A 15,179-nucleotide genomic window follows, 5' to 3' on the forward strand; every position below is an offset into this window, starting at 1 on the left:
CAAGTGCCATCAGGCTTTGGTATGCAGCACAGCCATGGCTAAGAGAGATGTGACTGCACATGCTACACTCTTGAAGATATATTTTCCCAATACAATGAAAGAAACAAGGCATCTTTCAACTAGATTTTTCTCTCATATTTTAGTAAGATTAAAACTGTGATTTATACAGCTCTAAAGGAAAGTTAGATACAAATGAGGAAAGTTCTTCAGTTAACGTGTGCAGGATATTTTCTGAGTCAGTAATGCTGGCTCCAGAGATAATAGGATGAATCTACTGAGGTAATTGATCATAATCAGGGGTAATTTACATGACCATCACAAAGCAAAACTGAACAATAGAACTTAGATTGAAACTGTTTTAAAAACAGGGCTGATGAAATAAGCTTTTCAATGCTGCACTCTGTTTTGTTTATCAGTGGACTGACCAGCAAAAAAATGTTCCAAGCTTATTGGTCTTTGCCAAATGTTTGAAAATCACTGTTACAAATGCCAATGCCATTGTTAAGGAATTCTGCAGGAGAAGTTGTGTTTTAGACCATATAGAACATTATTTCAAAGTATCTCTGAAGCAGCTTTAATTTTACAGTGTGCCTAAATTTTGTACATAACTAGAATGCAGCTTTATGAGAAATATGATTCTTACAGCTCTGTTCCCAAACTTGCTACAAGATATTTGCCCTCTCCTACTTCAAAGATCCCTGGAGGCTGGATTTCCAGGGGGTAGAGTTCCAGTTCAGGTATTATCCCCTGTTGCTGATCCCTTTTGTGAATAGATGGGAAGGGAGTCTGTGACTGCCATCCCAGCTGGGCTCTAGAGCCCAGTGTGTTTGGTTTGTCCTTCCAGGGTTTTTATGCATGGGACCAGGCATACTGAAATGTAAAGGAGCCAAAGCAAATTCTCATTGCCTGAAATCCAAACCAGACCCAAACCCAGAGAGATCTTTCTCTCTAGAACTCCAGGGGCCAGATCCTCAGTGGATGTGAATCCATGATTTAGAACAGATGAGGATCTGGCCCTAGTTATTTTTGGCTTGTTTGGGCCAGCAAACAACTGCTGACATTTGCTGCTGATTCAGACTCATTGTGTTGGGGGGAAAAAACAATACAATTGGGTGCTTCAGAAAAGCTATGGAGTAAATGTAGCTTGTGGGGTACATTACAGATACATTCATCTATTAAATAATAAAAAGAACGAGGAGTACTTGTGGCACCTTAGAGACTAACAAATTTATTTGAGCATAAGCTTTCGTGGGCTAAAACCCACTTCATCGAATGCATGGAGTGGAAAATACAGTAGGAAGATATATATATACACACAGAGGACATGAAAAAATGGGTGTTGCCATACTAACTATAACGAAAATAATCAGTTAAAGTGGGCGATTATCAGCAGGAGAAAAACTTTTGTAGTGATAATCAGGATGGCCCATTTCCAACAGTTGACAAGAAAGTGTGAGTAGGGGAAAAATTAGCATGGGGAAATAGTTTTTACTTTGTGTAATGTCCCATCCACTCCCAGTGCAGAGGGGCGTTGCTGGCACATGATGGCATATATCACATTGGTAGATGTGACATCAGCCACACTATCAGAGGCTCGTTCACCTGCACATCTACCAATGTGATATATGCCATCATGTGCCAGCAATGCCCCTCTGCCATGTACATTGGCCAAACTGGACTGTCTCTGCACAAAAGAATAAATGGACACAAATCAGACGTCAGGAATTATAACACTCACACCAGATGGAGAACAGTTCAACCTCCCTGGTCACTCAATTACAGATCTCAAAGTCGCAATTCTCCAACAAAAAAACTTCAAAAACAGACTCCAAGGAGAAACTGCAGAATTGGAATTAATTTGCAAACTTGACACCATTAAATTAGGCTTGAATAAAGACTGGGAGTGGATGGGTCATTACACAAAGTAAAACCTATTTCCCCATGCTAATTTTTCCCCTTACTGTTACTCACACCTTCTTGTCAACTGTTGGAAATGGGCCATCCTGATTATCACTACAAAAGTTTTTTTCTCCTGCTGATAATAGCTCACTTTAACTGATTCTTTTTGTTATAGTTAGTATGGCAACACCCATTTTTTCATGTCTTCTGTGTATATATATATCTTCCTACTGTATTTTCCACTGCATGCATCCAATGAAGTGGGTTTTAGCCCACGAAAGCTTATGCTCAAATAAATTTGTTAGTCTCTAAGGTGCCGCAAGTACTCCTCATTCTTTTTGCTGATACAGACTAACACGGCTGCTACTCTGAAACCTATTAAATAATGGCACTCTTCTACATTTCCAAAATGCTGTTCCAAAATGTAACAGACGGGTGACATCTAAACTCTGAAATGAAGGTTGTTTCTATGTTTTGATACTGTATAAGGTTGTGTTCTGTTTGAACTCTAATCAATTTGAGAACAAAGAATTTTCATTAACACTGAACTAGTATTTTTCTTTGTCATCTACAATGTATTCAGTAGTTGCTCATGATTTCCTAGTCTTCTGTAAATGTGAGAAGGGAAAGTGACAGTGATCACAGTATATAAAGCTGATTTAGATCATCAGGAGCTGATGGTACATACTTTAGGGGCTTAACACTATTTTTTTTTTACTGTTTTTATAAATAGAACATGAGTTGACTAGATTTATTTGTCATGCATATTTCAGTATAAAATATTGAGACATAAGTTGACCTCACTGTTAGTGTTCTGAGAAGGTATTTACTATGGGTACCATGTTACATAAAGCTAAAGAGCCTGATTCTGCAGTCCAATTTAGCTGCACAGAGCATAGGTAAGGGGGTTGCATGCAAAGATAGCTTAAAAGTAACCTTTGCATTTCACTGATACTACAGCAGCTCTGTGAAAGGGCTGGTACCCCTATTCACGGACTGCAAAAGGCCCAGGAGCTGAAAGACACAGCCAGACATCCACATATAGCATGAGGGTGTCCCAGTCATATACCCTTTCTCCTTGCTGCTCTGATAATACAGAGGGAGAATGTAGTTTGCTGACTCGATGCCACTGGAGGATCACCCTTTCAAAGATGACCCTCTATGGGCCAGTTATGCCAGTAGTGCAATGCAAAGTGGTCATACCACGCTGATGAATCTGGCCCCTGGCTTTAACATAATCCTTTTCTCTTTGGAAGCCTGTAGTTTTGTACTCTTTTAGCTGTTTGCAGTTTATTCAGTAGTGTATTATAATTGCTGCAGAGGAACTAGAAAGGCTACTAAAAAGTGTAAAAAAAACCAAAACAAACAAAAATGGGTATTAAATGGAGGAAATCACACCTGGAATTCTGGTTTAAAATCAATGGAATATTGCCAAACAATAAATGTCAGGAAGGATTTAGGTTGTAAGTATGGTACAGCAGACATACCTTAAGCAAAAAGAGCCATTTTTTAATAAGAATGGCCATACTGGGTCAACCAAAGGTCCATCTTGCTCAGTATCCTGTCTTCTGACAGTGGCCAGTGCCAGATGCTTCAGCGGGGAATGAACAAAACAGGGCATTATTACTGAATGATCCATCCCCTGTTGTCCACACCCAGTTTCTGGCAGTTTAGAGACATCTGCAGCATAGGGTTGCATCCCAACCATCTTGGCTAATAGCCATTTCCTGACCTTTCCTCCATGAATTTATCTAATTCTTTTTTAATCCAGTTATAGTTTTTGCCTTCACAACATCCTCTAGCAACAAGTTTCACAGGGTACGGTGTGTTGTGTGAAGTACTTCCTTTGTTTTGTTTTTAACTTGATGCCTATTAATTTCATCAGGTGATCCCTAGTTCTTATGTTATGTTAAAGGGTAAACAACACTTCCTGATTCTCTGTCTCCCTACCATTCGTAATTGTATAGACCTCTATCATATCCCCCCTTCATCATCTGTTTTCTAAGATGAACAGTCCCAGTCTTTATAATCTCTCTTCATATGGAAGCTGTTCCATACCCCTAATAATTTTTGTTGCCCTTCTCTGTACCTTTTCCATATCTAATATTGTTTTTGAGACAGGGCAACAGAACTGCACACAGTATTCAAGGTGTGGGCGTACCATGGTTTTATATAGTGGCATTATAATATTTTGTTTTATAATCTGTCCCTTTCCTAATGGTTCCTTACATTCTGTCATCTTTTTTGACTGCTGCTGCACATTGACGGGATGTTTTCAGAGTACTATGCTGTCATTCAAAACACCTATAAATCAAAGAGTTTGGAAAATCTCAGGTAAGATTCTAACTCCTGTCTTCACTTTGTCCCCTTCTGTTTGCCCATCTTCTGCTTACTGGAGAAACTCCCACAAGCTGCCATAAAAAAGAAACAATGTTAATGTATTGTTGTTGTGTATGTAAATTGTGCTAGGAAAATAAGTTTGTTGCTGGGTGATCTAACCCAGGGTCCTTCTTTCAGACTCTGCCAGGCTGCCCTTTCGGGCAATCCAAATAGGACTATTCACATGAGTAAGAACTACTTGCCTGAGTAAGGCTTTGCAAGGTCAGGCTCCCTTCTTGTATTTTAAGGAAAAAATAAAAGGCATTTGCAGTCACATTTGTTGATTAGTTTTGTTTTGTTTGTACATTTGGGGCATGTAAATATGGAGGTAGAAAATACGGTGGTAGTCTGTTAAAATGGCAGTGTGTTCAGGGACTCTAAAATTGGCTGTAGAATACATTGCTATCAACACATTTACCCCGAAATGTGAATAAAAGTTTGACTATATAACTATTTGTGACCAATATAGGTCATATATTCAGCATCTTGGGAAAATGTATTGATAGGAATGAATAAGAGTATTTATTGTATTATAGATCTTCAATATTTTATAACAGTAAGTGGAACTTTTCAAAGACATTTACGTTGAAAAAAGTGCAGTAATGATTATACGTCTGCACAAAATTAAAATACAGCAAAGTCAAAATACCAGTGCTTTGTTTATGTATTGTTAAATTGAAATATATATGTTTATAAGTTGTATGCATCTTGTTTACCAGCATCTTGGCAGACAGTGAATGTAGCATGTGTTGGTACTGTTACAGCAGAGACTAAATAAAAACACATTGCTCACAAGAAGTCAGCTTTTATTCAACAAATCTTCTAGTGTCTGATTCTGCGCCTGCTTAAGCCAGTGGGGAAAATCCCAGTTATGAAAATGATATTTAAATAGCACTGTGCAAACACATAGCAAGAAACAGTCCCCCTCCTGAAGAGTTTGTGGAGGCACAGAGAGGTGAAGTGATTGCCAGTAGCAGAGCCAGGAGTAGAACCCTGATCTTTTAGGTCCCACTCCAAGATCCTATCCAAAAATTGGGGTATAATGTTGTCCCTGAACAACTCACGTTTCTTCTGCGCTGGAGAAGCTTGAAATCTCTTGATTACTATATATACAAGACTTTGTAAATGGCAGATAATATATACTTATTAAGTTAAGTAATAATAAATGGAATTGCTCACCAAGTAAGGTACTACTCAATGTGAGTAAGAGTGGCAGAATCTGGTCCTTAATCAGTTGAAAGATGTTGCTATATTTGCAGGCCCTTTCATGTGTTAATTTTGTATTTTCTTTTGTCTTGTGCTTTTGCAACTGTGTAGACAAAAATGCTTGTTTGTGTATGGCAGCTTTTTATAGCATAATGATTGGCACCTTATACATGCCCAGAGAGTGCAATGTAAATCTTGATGGAGTAATAACTAGATGGGTTGATCTCTAAGAACACAACTTTTTAGGAGACTGGTACATGAGCTTAGTTTGCAAAACTAAATGTGTGTTTAGGAACAATTCCTATGTTTGGTAAAGCAGTATTTAATAAAATTAAAGGCCCAGTCCAGTACCCTCTTGTTCACAGGAGGAGTCCTTACTCATGCGAGTAATTCCATTGTCTTCAAGGAAGCCTCTTGTATGAGTAAAAAGTGTTCAGGAATAGTCACTAACTTTGAAAATTTGAATTAAAATTAAGCTTGCTTTTACAATCACCATTGTGTGTGTGTTGTTAATTCACCGTATGTAGAAGACTTTGTGGTTCTTTCTCACACACAGAGATAAACAGTAATTGTCAAGTAGTGTAGGCATGAAATGGAGGAGATATAAGATATGCATCCTATTCCTGTTGCCCTACGCCAGATTGGAATGGCTACATTGCTATCATCCCCAACTGCAGCTTCCTCCCACCCTTGGCCTCCCAGCCACATCCTTACCCTTGTAACTTGCTCCCGCTACACATAGTCCAAGCAAGCTCCCTATCATTCTTTAAATCACTCCTGAAAATATGCCTCTTTCATTAATCTTTTCAATGTAATTCTCCCTGAAGACATCCCATCAAACTGACTTCTGGCACTTTAGACATGTCTGAAGAGTTTGTCTGCATCTGAAACAGATTGCAAGCTCCTTCAGAAGAGACCCATGAGAAGACCCTCAGCTGGTACAAATCAGCATAGCTCCATTGACTTCAGTGCCACAGCCCAGGATCTGGATGCTTGATTGTTCAGAGCTGACCACACTGGTAGAGCTTTATAAATAACTATAATTTCAGCTGGTTGAATTAGGGAAGGGAAGAGAAGAGAAGGGAGGGGAGGGGAGGGGAGGAGAGGAGAGGGGGGAACAATAGCCAAAAATGTTAATGTTGTTTCCATTCAGTGGGGGTTGAACCTGACCCATTTTTTACTTTTTCAATATTTATCACAATTATTTTAATCAATTTGTTTATCCAAATTGAAAAAAAATCTGGATGAAAATGTCATGAAAAGTTGAGTGAAAAACAAACATTTGAAAAAGTCATTCATTTTGTCATGAAAAAAATCATTTTAAATAAAAGGTCATTTTTCAATGAAAAAACTTTGTGTTTGAAAAATTTCTACCAACTCTAATAATAATTAATGAATAGTCACTCTGCCTGCCCACAGCCTAGCACAGATATGAAATTATATGGTGAATATACTCTATAGTGGCACTTCTGCCGTGTAGACCCAGGGGTTTAGTTTGCCAAACTTTTACAAATCTTCTAAGAAAACCATTCTATTAATTAGGCATCCTGACTAGCCAAGCTGGTGCCTTATGTGTTCACTCTAGGCTACATAAAAAGTAAAACACTCTAAAGACCACTCCCCTACACAACCTGCTCTTAAGGGACCACTGAAAAGTATTCCCATGTGATTTCCAGTTCAATTTTGTTTGACTTTCAGATAAGGATCACTTCTACTATGCAAGTGATTTTTGTTGATCCTTTGAGTGTGTCCTTAAGATAGGTTTATGATGCAAGTCCTCACCTGATGTAAATCAGCATACCTCCATCAAAGCCAGTAGAGCTTCACTAACTGACGCCGGCTGAGAATCTGGCTCTCTGTGTCGATGTTCATGCTTACAAACACTGTGTGGTGTTATATAGTGGCTGCCATTAGTAAGTAAACAAATACTTCACTGTGGCATTACCTTCAATATTTCTTGTACTTCGAATGTAGGCTATACTGAGGCATTTATATTGGAGTGTGGTAAACGTTTACTTTTTTACAGTGCCCACTATGACTGGGTTCTGCTTCTATCAAGTATATGCTATAAAAGATAAACAATGTAGCCACAACTGAAGCTAAAGCAATTAAGAAAAATATTATGCTACTGATGGTGCTAAATTTATAGTGTGCAAATGAAGCCTAGAGCGAGGTGATGCAGCTTCACAAATTGTACTGGAGCTGACTACTTTTCTTGTATTTTTAGTTCCATAAAAAGGAAACTTCTACAACTTTGTGTTCTTTGTTCATATTCTTCACCCACTGAATTAACGTGGTTATCACTTCTATGTTCTGCATATGCTTATTGCTCTAAACAACTGAATGTACAGAGCTGGGTTTTCAGAAACCATTCTAAATGCCTGGCCCATTCCTCATAAATCAGTACCCACTGGCAAAAGCATGTTACCTGCAATGATGTCAAAAACCCAATCTTAAACTTTTTCGGATCAGTGGATTTTAGCAGAGGGGGCAGAGGCAATAAAAGCACAACTTCAGGTTAGGATTCTAGGATTCTTATTCTGAATTTATTTCACTTGGAAAATGAATACGCAAGAAGAAGTGTTTGAGAAACAGGCAATGGGGCAGATTCTCCGCTGGTAAATCAACATTGACTTCAAGGGAGCAATGCCAATACACCCCAGCTGAGAATTGGCCCACTGTCCTAAACAAACAAAGAAGCCAGACAAAAAAAAAAAAAAAAAAAAAAAAAAAGTCAGAACACCCCTGTCCCCTTTGAACTTGGAGTTATTCATACAAATCCTAGGCGTGGGTGGTAAAAATCAGCATGGCTTCAGTTTGCCCAGCTTTTCTAAGCTAGAAGATCTGTTCTATAATTACATAGTGCAGTTTCTTCAAGCTTTGCCCTATTGAGAAGCAGCAGGCGGCTGTGAAATGCATGGTAGTATTTTTGGGGGATTTTCTATCTGTTTAAAGATGTACATCTAACAAATGTGCCCTGTTTAAGTATCAGACCCAATACCTAAACAGAGCAGCATTCACCTCTTTCAGTTATATTTCATTATGAATAATGCCAAAGGCTCAGTCTCTTGACAGCACAAAACTAAGCAACAGAACCACCTGGTGGGGAAGAAAATCACTCTCCCACATACAAAACCCTCCACTGATGCAGATTTGCTGAAATATACAGTACATCCCAATACCTAAACAAGTTAATACACAAGTTATAACCTTTCCTATGTGAGGCCAGTGTTTTGGTTTTTTTCTTCTTCTACCAACCTTAATGGTCCTTAATTTAATTTATGTAATGATAGAAATATATGTAATCTGGCACCTGCACTAAGAAATAGAAATAATATATGTAGTAAGAGGAGGCCTTAGACATAAACCCTTGTATCAGAGGCCCGGTATGAGGCCTAAGGCCTGAACTAAAGTAATGGTCAAGACTTTGCTAACATAAAGCAAAGTTAAGCTGTGAGCCAGAGGCAGGCCCTGCTCACAGAAGCTGGCAAGGAAAGGGCTGATGCTGCAAAAAGATACATACCTAAAAGGTACTGGACACTAGATATCAGAACATTCGGATACTTGCACATTCCACACAGATAACAAGGAACAGGCTGACCCATCCCAATGACAGGGCCAAAAGGGGAATATGATGGATAGAGTTGTTTTGTTCAAACCAACATGTACAAGGTGAAAGGCGGCACCTTACTACGTAAAGGGGTTGTACCTTGCTACGTAGAGGGGTTGCACCTCAATACGTCAGGAGTGATGTGTAATCTGTTTGTACCTGTGTATAAGAATGCATCCCTGAGTGGATATCTTTGTCCAGCCTAGGGGGCAGTGGAAAGTCCCGCCACTGTCTGAGCTGAGTCCATTGTCAAGGGAGCACATATGTACTGGCTAGCTGCATCCTAGCAGCACCCTGGACTTAGTTTGCTGGGGAGCTGGAGACTGTGTATCTCTAAAGGCAATAAACCTGGCCGACGTGCCTTCGTACCTTACTAGAGTTTGTGGTCATTGGGGGTTCTCTCGGGGTCTGCTGTGTCAGCTATCTGTGCAGAGCTGGGGCAGCACACAGAGGGAATACACGCACGCAGCCAATTGATATCAACATTGAACAGAGCAGAGAACCACACCGGTAGCATCTGACAACACTGGTGACCCCGACCACTGATCTGGTGAGTAAGCGAGCTGTCCGCTGTAGGAACCGCGATCTAACATGGCAGAAAACCTCGAGCTAGGGAACCCTCTTATCCCCTCCCTTTATATCCCCACAGAGTTTGATAACTCGTGAACCCGCTGGATTGCCTGTAAGGGGGGTCCATATGAATTTAAAAAAGAAAGTGGGGAAACATGGACTGGCATATGTAGAGTGATGGTAGAGACCGAGGCTCTAAAAAATAAAAGTAAAAAAGCAATAAAAGAAGCTACACAGCCCTGGAATGCTCCCACCGCCCTTGCAAGGTGGCAAGCAGCCCAGAGACAACCAGTACAGGAACAGAGTGAAACACTGAAAACAGCTGCAAGTAACCTACAAAAAATACATGTGCCGTCCCCTGTTATAAATATTGGTGGTAAACAGCAGGCTTCAGGTAGCTACCCTGTGCCTGAAGAATGGGGTCAGAAGTGGAAAAAGGTGGTCCTAGTAAACTTAAAAGATGAAACGGGGTCCACTGCATTGCAACCACCACCTTATGATAAAAGCCAGGTTCCAGTTAAACTTAAACTGAGACCTAGACTGGTGCCTGTCAGAACGGGACAAGTAAGTGCACAGAAGGAAAGAGTAGCAAACAATACTTTCACAGAATTGGTAAATCAGATGAAGGAAAATATGGAACAGTTCACAGAGCACTTTAGGAGACAGGAACTGCGATTCAATCGCAGGGGAATGAATAAAAAAGAATTTCAAAGTAAAAAACCAAAATTAAGCGGGTAAACACCTAGAATTGATGCATTAACACATGGAGTTGCCCAAAAACAGTTAACTGCAGCAAAAAAGGGCACTCCCACCATCCATTTGGCATGCACACAAAAGCAACAGACACTGGGGGAACAAATTCAGGTTTTACAAGAGCAGGTAACTACCCCCATTCTCCTCTCAAAGCCAGGATAAAAACCAGGGGCGCGGTTCCTAACTGTGCAGGTTCCCAACTGCTTTGACCCACGAAACCACACTCCGCGCTCATATCTGAAAATAGAACCTTCTTTCTCAAATATTTTTACATACTGGTTAAGTTTTTTCCTTTATATGCTTTCTTGGTTTGCTAAACTTGCTGCTGCTGCCTGTACTTTCAAATATCTTGATAAAGTTACTCTCTCTTGGCTCAGGTCTCGCTACCTTCCTAGGTTGCTCTTCACCCCCCCCTTTCCCCCGCCTCTCCTCAATTCTACTCTCTTTTTGTTTTAAAAGTTAAAAGTTATAGTTTTTACAGAAACCTCCAAAAAATAAAGCAATTGAAAACAGAATAAAACAAAAAACAAAACAAAAAACAAGGTAAAAACTTTACTTTAAATAAATCCAGTAAATTAAGTACTTTAACCCTTCAGGAATGCAACAGCTGGAATTATTCCTAACTTTCTTGAAGATATGGTTGCCAAGCAACAGAAATGTACACTCTGCTTCTAATCCTAACCACTCACTAATATTTGAAACATGGGCTTTTCTTATTTCCATATAGCAGAGTTTTAAAATAATGTTAAATATAAAGTAATGCAAAATTCCTTGTTACCAAATTAATACAATACATTTAGCAAATATTAATATATTTTTTATCAATTTATGTTACAAGTTTTAAATAAGGAAATAATTTGTTTATTCAAATGTTTAACCCTTTTTATTTTATTTTATTTTTTTTGTTTGCCTTACTTTGTATAGTTATGAATAGAATTCTGGCGCCATTTGTTTTTAATTGTAAGTTTGTCCTGTATGTCATGTGTGTTGTTCTCTGTTGTATGTTGTGTGTGTCACATAACTATTTTTTATTATTTTTATTTTTTGTTGCAACAAAAGTCAATTTTATACCCTTTTAAAAAAATACATGTATATGAGGTACCACATTATTTTAAGATCATGGTTGGGGTATAATCATAGTATTATTAACACCAATTTTTGCGCAAAGTTCAAAAAGGTTTCAGTTACAAATATATGTACATATATTTCTGCCTCAACAAATAATGCAATTGCATACAAAAAGAATTCTCTTATCAATCACAGTTTTGTTTTGTTTTTTAAGGTTTTTTTTATTTGTTATTCAAAGAAAAAATGTAAGGGAAAACCTCAACATTAAGGTAAAGATAATATTAACAAAATGTTAATTTCTTGTTTGGGCTTTTTATAAACTTGTTTGCATGTTTAAATATAGTTATAAGACTGTCATAACCAAAATGTTTTAAAATAACAATTTATGCATAAACCTAACCAAACAATTTGAACAGGTTTCCACCTTTGGCTCCCAAACATAACAAAGCATCATGAAAGTATACCCTCAAAGTACTGTATTTAAAATTTATTTTGGTTTAATTTTATAGTTGGTTTAATTTTATATGCTTTTCTTTTGTTATGTTATGTTACTGGGAAGCAGTGGTTGTTAAAGTTGTGCTTCTAAACAGTTAACAAGAGTGAAATTGGTATCACAAGCAAATTAACTCTAAAAAGCTTGGTAAAAATTCTGTTAACTCCTTTGCTGAAACAAATTGTTCAGCAAGGGAAAGCAATACACCTTCTCATGGAAGATTGTGAGCATTTATTTTAGCCGTTAAGCATTACATTTAGTATAAAATATTAGTAATGCACCTCAAATGAAAATAAATGTCTATATAACAATTGCAAAAGTATAGCTTGTGTTATAAAAAACTCGGTCCCTATAATATTGTCCCTATTACATTGTAAACAAACTAAGTTAAACTTTGCATTAAGTTTGGGTTACTGAAAACAAAAACAAACAAAAAAACAAAACCAAAAAACTTTACTATGTTAACTAACAAAAGTTGTTTAAGTTGCATCCCACAGACCAAAGACGCCAGAAAATATCACACCCTGAAGACAGCAGATGATATCAGTATACAGTAAAGAAACCCCCAAGCATCAAGAACAGAAAAATGAAGTGCTTTATAAATAAGAGACTGGTCAAATACACCTCTATCTACCATATATAAACAATTAAGTTAACAATCAGCTAAAAAACACTAGCTGGACCAGGTTAAGCCGTCATTTAATTTCAACTTGGTTACTATGTAAAAACAACTGTATTATTGCTGTGCTACTGTATTATTGTTGTACTGTTGTCTTATTGCTGTATTGTATTATTGCTGTACAACATTTACAATGTGCATAACCTTGCTAAACTGTTTAACCAACACACAGGTAAAAATCAATAAACAATTGGCAGCAAACAACATGAAGGCAAGAAAAAAACAAATTGGTAAAAAAATTAAATTACACAGTAACTACAAATTGGGTAAACAAATTCCCTCTTAGTACCAGTCATAATTTGGGTTACTGACACTGCATCCTAACTGAGGCACATGTTATTCAAAACAATCTTGTTCAGTGTCTGGATACCAATACTAAATCCTGACACAACACTATTTAATAAATCGGTTACTGTCCATTCAGTAGGTTATCTGGAAGACAGATCCAGTGGTTTCTTATGGATGCTATGTCCACTACTGGTGTATCACAAAGCCATGCAACCAATGGAACAAAGAAGCTAGCCACTTCTATTTCCTGCCCAGTAAAGCTAACCAGAGGGTGACAACCAGCAATAGGGTAACCTATAACATGAATGGACAGTACTGTGTAGTAACTAATTACAATATATTTATATATAAAGGCCTCAGTGATAGTGTCACTACTCCAAATTTCTGTTTTACTTCTCATATACATAGCACTGTGGAACACACTATCACAATCCCTATCCCAGTATTTCAAAACAGGCAGGCCCTGCTCACAGAAGCTGGCAAGGAAAGGGCTGATGCTGCAAAAAGATACATACCTAAAAGGTACTGGACACTAGATATCAGAACATTCGGATACTTGCACATTCCACACAGATAACAAGGAACAGGCTGACCCATCCCAATGACAGGGCCAAAAGGGGAATATGATGGATAGAGTTGTTTTGTTCAAACCAACATGTACAAGGTGAAAGGCGGCACCTTACTACGTAGAGGGGTTGCACCTCAATACGTCAGGAGTGATGTGTAATCTGTTTGTACCTGTGTATAAGAATGCATCCCTGAGTGGATATCTTTGTCCAGCCTAGGGGGCAGTGGAAAGTCCCACCACTGACTGAGCTGAGTCCATTGTCAAGGGAGCACATATGTACTGGCTAGCTGCCCCCTAGCAGCACCCTGGACTTTGTTTGCCGAGGAGCTGGAAACTGTGTATCTCTAAAGGCAATAAACCTGGCCGACGTGCCTTCGTACCTTACTAGAGTTTGTGGTCATTGGGGTTCTCTCGGGGTCTGCTGTGTCAGCTATCTGCGCAGAGCTGGGGCAGCACACAGAGGGAACACACGCACGCAGCCGATTGATATCAACATTGAACAGAGCAGAGCACCACACCGGTAGCATTTGACAACAATATATGGCTCAGATTCTGAATTTTTTTTGAGAGAGATTTAAAATTTTAAACTATTTTGAATTGGTGAGTAGCTGTACATAAAATGTGTGGCTGTCTATCATATTCAACGATGACATCATGGCAACTCATGTTCTCTTGTGGCTGCATAGTCCTATCTGTGAGGAGCGAGGTTGGGAACAAATGTCACATAGGAATGTGTAGATTCCTGCTGAAGACTTGGCATGATGTGTGGCCATTTTTTCAATGAGTTTTTTGTATCTGTCTTTCTCAAAGTGTTTACACACCTTTATTGATTGCTCTCCATTCAGGTGTGGCCTTGACTGTGTCTAAGTTATCTATATTTATGCCTCATGCTTTGAGATTCTGTCTTTGAAGTATTTACATTTACTGCTCTTCCTGTGCTTTCTGAGTTTCATCTCATGATAGAGGACTTTTTCGGGAGTCTAGCCTTACCCATTCTGGTAATAAGATCTGTCCATCTAAGCTGTGCTTTGGTAATCATTGCCTCAATGCTGGTTATTTTTGCTCTTTCAAGAATGTTAATATTTAATATAATAAAATATCCAGGAATGTGAAGGCTATATACTTTAACATTAGATGCATAAACATCAAATGTATAGGCTTCACATTCATAGATTTATAGAATTTAAGGCCAGAAGTGATCATTAGATCATCTTAGTCTGACCTCTGGTATATCACAGGCCATTACATTTAACCCAGCTAGCCCTGTACTGAGTCCAATAACTTGTGTTTATCTTTTGGCTAAAGCATAACTTCAAGGCATCTAGTCTTGATCTGAAGACATCAAGAGATGGGGAATACGCCACTCCCTTTGTTCCAATGGTAAATCACCCTCTTTGTTATAAAAATGTGTTCTGTATTTCTAATTTGCAATGATCTGGCACCAGCTTCTAGCCATTGGTTCTTGTTTGCCTTTCTCTGCTAGATTTAAGAGGCTTTTGGTGCCTGGTATTTTGGAAATTTCTGGCCAAGATCTTTCTCCACAAACAGCTGCATTCCTACTCCTTCCTTCCTCAAGGTTCATCTTGAGGAGTTTCCCGAAAACTGTCTCCTCCCATAGCAGGAATTGGGGAGGGGGGGCACTGCAAGAGGAGCATAGCCTTCCTAC

This window comes from Emys orbicularis, chromosome 7, assembly GCF_028017835.1.
Source record: "Emys orbicularis isolate rEmyOrb1 chromosome 7, rEmyOrb1.hap1, whole genome shotgun sequence".
In the NCBI taxonomy this organism is placed as follows: domain Eukaryota; kingdom Metazoa; phylum Chordata; order Testudines; family Emydidae; genus Emys; species Emys orbicularis.